Source organism: Schistosoma haematobium, chromosome 4, assembly GCF_000699445.3.
Source record: "Schistosoma haematobium chromosome 4, whole genome shotgun sequence".
NCBI classification, from domain to species: domain Eukaryota; kingdom Metazoa; phylum Platyhelminthes; class Trematoda; order Strigeidida; family Schistosomatidae; genus Schistosoma; species Schistosoma haematobium.
The window spans coordinates 34,314,287-34,325,575 of NC_067199.1; positions in this window are offsets into that span (position 1 = coordinate 34,314,287).

Genomic DNA, 11,289 nt, shown 5'->3' on the forward strand with positions numbered 1-11,289 from the left:
GTCAGTCAATTAGATAATAGCTATTTTTTTAAACAGTAAATTTGCTAAGTACCATGTCGTAGTTTAAACAATAAAATAAATGAAATGTAATGATACATTATTCAAATTCGAAACATTATACAATAACGGTGTACAATCTTAACCTCCTCAAAACTACATTAAGATACATTAATAAATACAAAACTGAGGAGTCTCACAATAGGACGAAACGGTCGTTCAGTGCTTCTAGGTTTTCCATGATGGTTTAACTTCATGACCTCAACCATTGAAAATACAAAACTGTTTTTCAATGTGTTTCTGTAGTTTGTTGTATTGAGTTGATGAACTTCGGATATTTCTACGTTAATTAAACGATTTATAAAATAATCCATAAATTGTAAATTTAATTCATAATAGATATAATCATATAAGATCCATGTTTAAACTGTATCGAATGTGAACTCTAATTTAAATCTTTCAATTAAATCTATTCGTAATAAAAAAGCATGGGATTGGCTCATGGAATTGGTTGAAATAGTCTTTAGATCAGGATACATAATGAAATAAAAACACTTTGAATCTCAACCGTTATCACATTAATCAACAGACTAGGTTTGTTTAATAAGTTATTATTGATGAATTTTCCAGGGAAAATAATGTTCAAAGTTACATTCACAAATCATATGGCAAAGATAAATGTTTTCTGGATGTGTCCCTAGTAATAAAAGATGCCCACTTTTCCTTATTTATTTATTAGGTTAATTTTACATGTTCCAATTAGTTCAGAATAGATAATATTACTAGTTTTGAAAATGGAATCATTTACTCTAGAATTTTTCCAAAACAAGGTCAACTACTTAGAAGTAGTATACTAGTGTTCAAGAGTAAAATACATACAATACAGACAACATACTCTTGGACGATATATCTATTAATTCTCAACGAAACCTGAATATTTTAGTAACAATTTAATGTTATGATGTAGCTTATGATTTAAACAATAATTAATTTTGTTCACTCCTTTAAATTTAAATCATTCGCTGACGAGGTCAGAATTAGGAAGAAATAGTTATTCAGTACTCTCTGATATTCAGTAATTTACTGATGGACATCAATCTGTGTATTTGTTTTTTACTGTGGTGATAATTCTATTATTATTTTTTACCTAAATTTACTCTTTCCAACGAGTGGATAACGTATATTTATCAATGAAAAGTACATTATATGAGTATTGAATGAGACAAATTATTTAGAATCTAATTGTTTATTTTTCGATTGAGATCATGAACCCATTGATATTAGACCACCATTATAAACCTGAAAGCACTGGACGGTCGTTTAGCCCTGTTGTGGGACTCCTCAGCAGTAAGCATATAGGATCCCGCTTGTGGTATTCAAACCCTGGGCCTTCGGTCTCGTGAGTGAATTCTTAAACTCTAGACCACTAATCCCACACCTAACGGTGTTAATGTCTGACTTCAATCGGTCCATGAATGGCTACGCAACCATTATTCCGCTGTCTATGGTAGATACCTGTCTCTATCCAACAGGTCCTATACTAAAACGAAGCGGTTGTCCAGTGCTTCCAGATTTTAAAGCGTGGTTTACCTTATATCGACTCATGAATTCAACTATTAAAATTACTAAATACTCGTTATATTAATCTATTCAGAATAAATTCCGTTTATTGATTTGCACTGATTTTGCAGTATGTAGGTAATTATTATACCAATAATGTATTAATTTTTGTACTTTTTTTCAATTTACTATGATAAAAGTCAATTATTAATGATTGTTGAGTGATTGACATATAATTGAATAGGGTTAAATGTTAATTAACTCTTCTGGAATCTCTGTCAAGAAAGCTCCTATACAAACTTGAACTTATCACATTAGTTAGTGGTTAGTGATCATGACTTAAACTCAGTATCCATCATTTTAAACGTCAATATATTATTCACTAAGGTACTGAGTATAGGAATTCACTGGATGTCAGGTTTCAGTATGAATATCAGCTCACTGAAGTAATAGATACATTTATATAATGAATTTAAATAGAATGAAATAAGCACCCTGAATCTCATTACAAATCACATCTTAAATAAACCATAAGTTCTTCATAATGCATTTTTAAAAGAATGTTGTGAAATGTTTTTTTTGTAAATACGCAATCGTTTGTAATATTGATGAATCAAACATCTAAACTACAAATAATTTTGGGTATCAATACCAAGGTTGGACTTAAAAGCTTCAAATAAATTGAGCATTAGGTAGAAAGTTAATAATAAAGGTATTTTTTCAATATCCCAATGAGTAGAAAAATGGTATTTCTGACGTTTCGTGACATAATGTAAACCACTTCTTCAGAGTAAAGAAACTAATTTTGTGGTGCTTTAAAAATGACATGATATACAAATATTTGTGATTTCATCCCTTATTATTATTAGTATTATTATTATTTTGATAGTCAGATTATTTCCCTCTAAATTTCAAGGGTACATTGCAACTTCATTTTGTGTCTAACGTAAATCTGCAAGATAAGAAAGTGGTAATATTACAACGTGTAAATCAAAGCACTACTTAACATAAGGTTCAAAATATGACCAACTATATTTGGAAAAGCTTCGAAAACATACATTATTATGATTCATTTCTTTTCTGAACCCGTCAGATAGGTTGGCGAGACCACGATTTGTGGATGAGCCAATCAGATTTAAGATAATCGGTCTTGGATCTTGACGCGAAATTCATTCACTCATTAGTCTAAATAGCATTTTTGCATTATAACTGATTTCAGTTCGTGATAAATACTCTAAATCTAGTGCCTAACTCTGACTATCAACTAAATATCATAATCCTTATTCTTCAAACTGTTTTGTAACTCTCATTTAGCCTTAGTCAGTGGGTGAACATTCCCAAGGTCACTAAGACATCATTCAAAGGTCGTTTATAAACTATAGTCTCAGTGGTGTGTCTGTACCTTAATGTTGATATTCACACGTGGACTCAAACATTACCAATTGGATCTAGGTAAATCCAGTCAGTGAGCTTCAGTTAAAGGGAAACGCCTGTCTTGGATTCCATTACTATCCATAGTCCATTCATTGTATTTTATAAAACATCATTATAGTTAAAAATTCAAGGTGATACTATTTTATTGTTGTTTTCATATTGACTGTATGTTTCAGTCACATGTCAATCATTATCAGTTGACTAAGAGAATTCAGTAAAAAGTATATTGATCGTTAAATCTTTTATGAAGTTACAGTTGGTAAAATTGTATCAAATCAAGTGACAGCAACTAAATAGTTTATTTTTCTTAGTTAAAATATTTGAAGCTAAATCAGTCACACTGCAGGTATAGTTCTTGTATCTATCAATAGCTTCTTTATTTATTCCTTAATAAATCAGTATCATGCTTTTAGATTTGTAAGACAACTCTAATAGGTAGTGTTGGGTTGATCCAGCAAATCCCTCGAAAAAAAAGCAAGAAAAAGCTCTGGAAATGCTGAAGAACATCTTATCCAGTTAGCATTCGGTAGACTTTTTTTATTGAGATCGTGAACAGATTGATGTTAGACCACCACCTTTGGAAACCTGGAAACACTGGACGGCCGTTTCGTCCCATTGTGGGACTCCTCAGCAGTGCGCATCCACGACCCCGCACCCCACGAGATTCGAACCCAGGGCCTTCAGTCTCGCGCGCGAACGCTTAACCAATTGGACAATTGAGCCGGCATCCAATGGTGATAGTGTCTAACACCAATCAATCCACGAAATTGCGCGACCAACTTTCATTGTACTGAGATAGATACCTGTCTCTACCCGACATGGATTAGCTCCACTGGTCATGGCTTCTCACTAGAACTCCGAAAATTCCCTCACGAAGCTAGTCACTAGTGAGCACATGTTGATTACTAGTATAGGGGTTGTGGAGATTTTTTTTTTTTGATTGAGATTATGAACTTTTTTTACCATAAACATATAGAAATTGAAAAGTTACATGTCACGTTTCTGATTAAATGATTATCTATACTGTTACTATGTGTAGTAGCATTTTAGAATTTTCAATGAACCCAAGATTATCTAAATTACCATAAATATACTAGTTTTTCTGTTCATAAATGAACCTAAGAATAAAGAGTTTCTTCTATATTCCACTCTTTCTCTCGTGTTCAAGTTGTTGTGTAGATTAATTTAAGGATTACTTAGAGAGCTTAAGAAACTGAATCTAGCGTTCAATTAAAAGATTTATCAAATAACCGCTAATGACTTATGTCTATTAAATATAATTGGATCTAGTAATAATATTTTGGCTGAATGTAAAAGAACTTTTCAGTTTTTTGTTTTAGTTAATTATAATCTGCATAACCTTGAACAGAAAAACTACAAGTTCATTGAATGTTTCATTCTATTGTTTGTTTGTTTGGTTTTGTCAAAAAAAGTGCAAATAATTCAAATCACGTTTTTCATCATTTTATTTAGTTAAATGTTAATTGCAATCAAATGTTTGATCATTATCATGGAACTAATTATGGAGTTGTGAAATGAATGAATGTGTATATGATATACGATAGGTTATTCATTTATGATTATATAACTCATTCAATATTGCTTTCTATTTGATATGATTACACTTTGGCCTGTCGTTTAATTATAAGTTTTCTAATCTTGTAACACGTTTATTGTATTCAGAAGGAGTTCTAAAGAGTAATGACCTTGAAGAGTGAATAAAGACATAAACCTCCATATCCACGACCTTGCCCGCTGCGATATTCGGACCCAGGACCTACTGGTTTCGCGCACGGCCACTTAGCCACTAGACCACTGAGCCAGTATCCAACGATGTTAATGTCTAACTTCAACTAATCTACAAAATTGAGCGACAGGGGGCGAGGTCGTGGATGCGCAGTGCTGAGGAGTCCCATAATAGGACGAAACGGCCGTCCAGTGTTTCCAGGTTTTCTATGGTGGTCTAACTTCAACTGACTCATGATTTTAACCATTGAAATTACTATAATATCCACAAAACTCATCTGATAAATCTTCTTAAACATATTCATTTGTAAAACTACATAGAAAATTACTGTCTATACATGATCTATAAACATAACGTAGTGTGTAAAGGCCAAAAAGAACCAGAAAGACACATGTTAAGGGGTGGACACAACAGATTGAGAAATTCACTTACATTAATCTCGTTCATAATTTGATTTCATTTATTGTATAAGCTTAAGACAGTGTAATTTGTTTGATTTCGCTCTACATAAGTAACAGTTTTTATATCTTAAGGGTATTTACACATGACTAGAAGCTCATCTTATAATTTACTGAAGATAATATTGTAGTGTGAGCTGCTTATAGCTACATAACTAGTATATAACGATAGTCAGGAATAGAATGTATTTCAGTAGAAGATGGAGAAGGAAAGAACGGGAACGGAAAGTAATTGGTATGAAAATACAAGTAAAAAGTAAATCTGAGACGACGGACTGATACTTGCAAAAGTAACAATCAAGTTTGAGACAATAGATTGGTATTTTGCAAATTAAGTATTCACTGTATTATTCTCAAATTTTAGTAAGAGATTCTGTAATACTGTGTTCAAATATATTCGATTGCCCCCCAATTTTGTTCTTGTTCACTGCAATAGAAACTACAATACCACATTAATGATCTTTTTAATAATCGTTCGCCTATTACCTAATAGACAATAGTTTCTGTTGGATCTGTCAATAGTATGAACCATGCTAATTAAAAATGTTGATCAGTGCATCATTTTAACAATTAACTCAGTTGTTTTTCTTTAAAAATTCAACTAGTCGAACAAACATCGAATTTGTCTTGTTGTTCACCGAAAAAGTTGATTCAATCAAAAGTCGATTAAGCTCTTCATTTTAATTATTTTCTATTTCTTTTCTTTGTCAATAAAAAGCATGTTTACGCGGTGGTAACCTTTAAGTGTGTCAAAAAGTGCTCAACCATTAGACCATTGATGCAACATCCATCCAAGAGTATTGATTATTATATTCGATTACTTAATTTCTAAGCTTTTTAACGTGAACACATAACTATTCAACAAGTATGTGAAATAACAAAAGGCATGTATTATATCATTTGAAAAGAATTTGAAACCTATTGTGGCGAGAGAATTTTTTTTCTTAGCACTCATCAGTAAAGTGTACCTGTAATCTTGAGGGAACGGATACCGTCTAGGCGATTCGATCTAGAGCTACCCAGACATACAGTCAGTGACCTCACCACTGAGCTAGTCAGCTTGCGATCGATCTGTAAAACTAAAGTGAACTAATTGATCACTGAGTAGTGACCAATATCCTGTATATCAAGTCCTTCCTAGTGCGTGCAGTCCCGAGTCAACTCTGAGTTCTTATTGGCCCACTGAGATAGTAGCTTCTCCCCTAACCCAGCTGGTTTAAGCCAGAACACCAATCTCAGCCTCCGCAACATGAATCATATATTTCAGACATACTAATTTTATATACAAACAAATCAGACCACATCACACTATAGAATAGAAAATAACAATTACACAAAATCAGGCCCAAAGGTGCCTGTGATTGTGAGATACTGTAACTAATAATAGTAGTCAATAGGTCAAATTGAAACTTACAATAAAAGGAATATGAATATACATATAGTACAGTTACTTAATGGTCATACAATAAAAATATAAACGATACCAGCTCACAAATAGATCCTAATGGTTACTGTTCACCTGTTCTTTGTCTGTATATAGCACTAGTACATTCCTAAACTTAGCATAAATACGATCAGGAGTGAGGTCTGGCGATCAAGATTTCTTTCACCATACAAGTATATGGTTATGTATTTTGTTTAGCTGAAAACACTATCGACGTGAATGTTTAGTTTTATGTTAGTAAATGGTTGACCTACATGTTTTCTGACTCACCTTTACTTACTTACTTACGCCGTAAGTAAGAGACGGCTAAGAAGTCAGGTTACGGGTTCTCGTGCACATGTTTAATGTTGTCGAAGATTTTGGATGTTGTTATTTATCAGCTATTAACAGCATTTTTTCCTGTCTCATGTCAATTTTCGCAATGTTTGTACTTGTTACATAGTTTTTATACCAGTTTATTAGTAGTTTGAGGTAGTTATTGCTCACAATCTGGGGGAATGTTTAATCAGCCTAATGTGGTTATTTGTAGCAATGTAAACTCAAGCAAATGAAATTCACCATTTATCAAGTCTAAAATAGATCGCAATCAGAGTTTTAAGCAAAAATGAGCTCTAAAACCTTTTAGTCTTCAGTAATAAGGATAGGGGGTCTATCGATCTATATTTACATTTGATTCACCTTCCTAATTATGGTGGTGATGAACATGGATAGTTGTTTACAAAATGGAGGCTGATGCAATTAAGTGTTAAACTATTTTTGAATGTTACATTAGCTGCTAATATACAGGCATAAACAGTTCTATTCATTATAAGTATCATCCTTTTCGACTGAACTGACGAATTATTATGTATCGTACCTGAGAAAGAAAAACTATGGCTAACAATCGACGCTGATAGCCTTTTCTACCCGCTTTCTAAACATATACAGGGACTGTGTATAACATTACTGTAAGTGCCACATTAATTAGTTTCATATTCCTCATATGTAGAAAGATGCGTGTTTGTTTTGAGCATGGTAACTAAATCATGTAGTTAATGCTAATTTATAATGCATCTGTTATAGGGTTGAAGTATGAATTTCTGTAAACAGAACCTACAATCATCGATCAAATTATAAACAAATTTTAATACATATTGACGAGTAATATCTAAATAGCGCTTACCATTGATGTCATTATTGTATGTAAACAGTGAATTGCGAATAGAATTATGAAAGTTGTAACTAGATTTTCTCGGATTTCATACTATTAATTGAAATTTTTGAATCCGTTTATTTGTTGCCTGTAGTTTCTTTGATAATACCAAGTGACTAGGTGAAATTCTAGGAGGGTTAGAAAATGAAGAGCACTGTTTACAATTAAGACACTTATAGGTACATTCTGTTAGCTGATATTTCATTTACCTATTGAATTTGATACTGATAACGACTTTAATCGTTTGTTTCACGATTAATTTGTTGTTTTTCAGTACTGCATTAAGCTGGGAAGGTCCCCATACGTTTTCTGATATACAAATTATGGCTTCTGTCAACTAATTGAAAGGCTTAAACTTTTCTAATAATCAAGTATACCCAAGTTAACAACTTAAGGAACTTCTGAATATAGGAGATCATGTGGAGAAACAATTTACGAGTTGACGAAAATTGTTTTATATTGACTGCTGCCACGTTTATTCATTCAATGGATTATTTAAATATATATATATATATATATATATATATATATATATTATTTTGAAGGGAAGGGAACTATGTGTATGAAATATATATATTACGTGGAAGTCACATCACTGTCTACATTGACTCATCGTAACGTGACAATTAACAATGATACGTAGTACTTCTAAAGAGCATATTTGGGCTGGGGATATAATCATATATTTCTTGTAAATGGTAATAAGTTACACATAACGACCACGTCTGTAGGGCTGAGCCATGCCATCTGATTAAATGAATGTCTCCACGTCCACCATTTCCAACCTTCTCCAAGTGTTACATATCGAATATTTATCTTTTCACTCATTATATGCTTGGCTTCGAAGACCGTGTGGTTAGGAAACAACTACAAATATCCATCCGAATATACTGTCATAATGGAGAAACTTATACATACAACGCAACATTTTAGCGAGACTTCTAAATTGATGCAGTATTACAAGTTTTCGTAACGAAACGGGTACTTATAATGCAAACACTTAGTTGTTTTTAATTTTCACAAACAGTTATTCGTTAAGATTATCGGTATATCTCCCCACGAAACTACGATGAAGACAAAAATAAAAATTGGGCAATAGTTTATTGATGCATCATTACTACTGGTACAAGAAGAGCAACATTTGATGCAGAAAAATCATTTTACAAGTTGGATATATAGTTAAGTTAAAAATACTACTACAAAGAACCTCCCATAGTAAACAGTGCTTGTCACGTCGCCACACTTTGTTGTATTCCGATCCATATTTTCTATCGTAAAGAATACTATACAAAGACAAGCGTTAGTGAAACTGCAGTTTTACCTAGTTATTGATGATTCTTATGTAAAAATTGGATTTGTCGAGTCTGTACATACTGTTTGCTTTGTCTGGGTAGTGAAATTATTGTGCTATTGAGGAAGATGTGCGTATTATCTATCTTCTATCTACTGCGATGTCTAAGAACATGATAAACTATACAGTCTATATTTCATAATTGATCGAGCTTACCTGTAAGAGTTCGTTTTCTTATGTATACCAGAAGCATATGACGGCAAAGACATCGGCATATCCCAATTTATCCACGAATCAGGTTACATCTACTCGCAATTCTTTCCGCTTCCAGGCAAACAGAACAGGACGCCCCCAACCAAAATTATTCAGTATTATCAACTGAAATAACGAACATCTACAAAGTAGAATTGATCAAAAAGCAGTCTACTTTCGACATGAATGTAATGAGTATGTGTAGTTTGAGAGGGGAAAAAGTTACTCTACCCTACGATTTGAAATTTTTTAGCACACTACGGAATTCAGTCCTGTTATATCCGAGCGAAGATTAAATCATGAGTAACTACTGAGACATATTAATTGAATAATATCATCTATATATTCTTATGGTATAACCATTCAGTAATTCGACTATGTATATTTATATTTCTCTTATTATAAGCTTCATTTTGACCTATATATTATTAGTGTACGATATACAGTTCTTAAGCTATGTTCAGTTTATTGACTACTACCTCCCACGTTCACAGCCACATTTGGCCAAATATTGTACAAATGTTATTTTCTATTTTATAGTACGTTGTGGTCTGCCTGGTTGATATATAAACCCAGTATGTTTGGAATATATGATTCGCATAGTGGAAGCTGGTATTTGTGTTCTGGACTCAAGTGGACGGGCTAGGCGGACATAGGATCGATAAGGACGCTAGGCTGCTCATACCGGTCGAATGACATTGTTTTGGCATAGTGCTAATATGGAATAAGTCGTATTTTGATTGGTGGATAAATCACGTGATAAAAAGCCGGACATAAAGTTATAACAAGTCCAGCTTCAGAAACGCCTGTTCAGTATTATACGTTGAAACGCCTCGCTTACGTCAACTAAAATATCTCTTGAACATGAAGTACTACCAACAGCACTGTGTAATTATTAAAAATCAGTTATTCGTCGCAAAAACAATTTACTAACTGAAGGAAATACTACCAACATTTAAGACTTACAGGTTATTTGATATTTCCTCTTAATCGTTGAGTAAAACAGAGATCCACATAACGTTCGCGTATCTAGAACTGTTAAATTATTCTTATTTTTGCTAAGTCATTTCCTGGAACTTATCAGATTTTAAACAAAGCGGTGAGGTTCAGTAAAGAAATTGGTATCTCAGTTGGTATTCCATTCTCAATATCTTGGGTAGACTTTAGGCAAATGTTGGGGTTTTCCCCGAAGTCATAAGAAATATGGTAGTTTTCTCCAAAGTTTGGGGAAAAACCTTAAAGTGTAATAAGTTTCAGTGGAAATCATGGGGAAAACTCAAAATTTTCCTAAACATTTTGGGGATTTTCCCCAGACCTGGAGAAATTTCTGGGCTTTCTTGCCATTTCCTCAACGTTTTCTATAACGATTTCCCTCAAAATTTACCCAAACGGGACAAAATTTCCCCAAAAATAAGTAGATTGGAAATTTACGAAGTAACAATTGATCCAACGTGTGCACCATAAGACAGAGAGAGAGCTAAACCAATATCCTTCACAATCACTTTGTGGTTTTGCTTCAGCAAGAGACCACTTAAATATGAGAACACCTAATATTCGTGCAACTCAACGGACACCCAACAAACCCATAGCAATGGAATTACGAAATGGCTGTCTCATGTCAGGCCATTCAGGGTCGTTTAAACAAAACAGCGGGCGGCTTTGAGCGGACCTGACTTCTTTTTACCATGCCGTATAAATTCGAAAATTCTAAAACCGTTGAAATATTAAGAAAAATGCATTTCTCCGATTGGGTACATAAAATGGTTGTGAACGAATGCAAAGTGGCATTTTTTTTCTTTGAGTGCTCTGGCGAAAAGACTAATTAGAAGTAATGAATTTTTCCATCATTCAATTCTGAATCCCTTGAAGGATAATACTACTTATATCGTGCTTACATTGTAAATTATTTACATT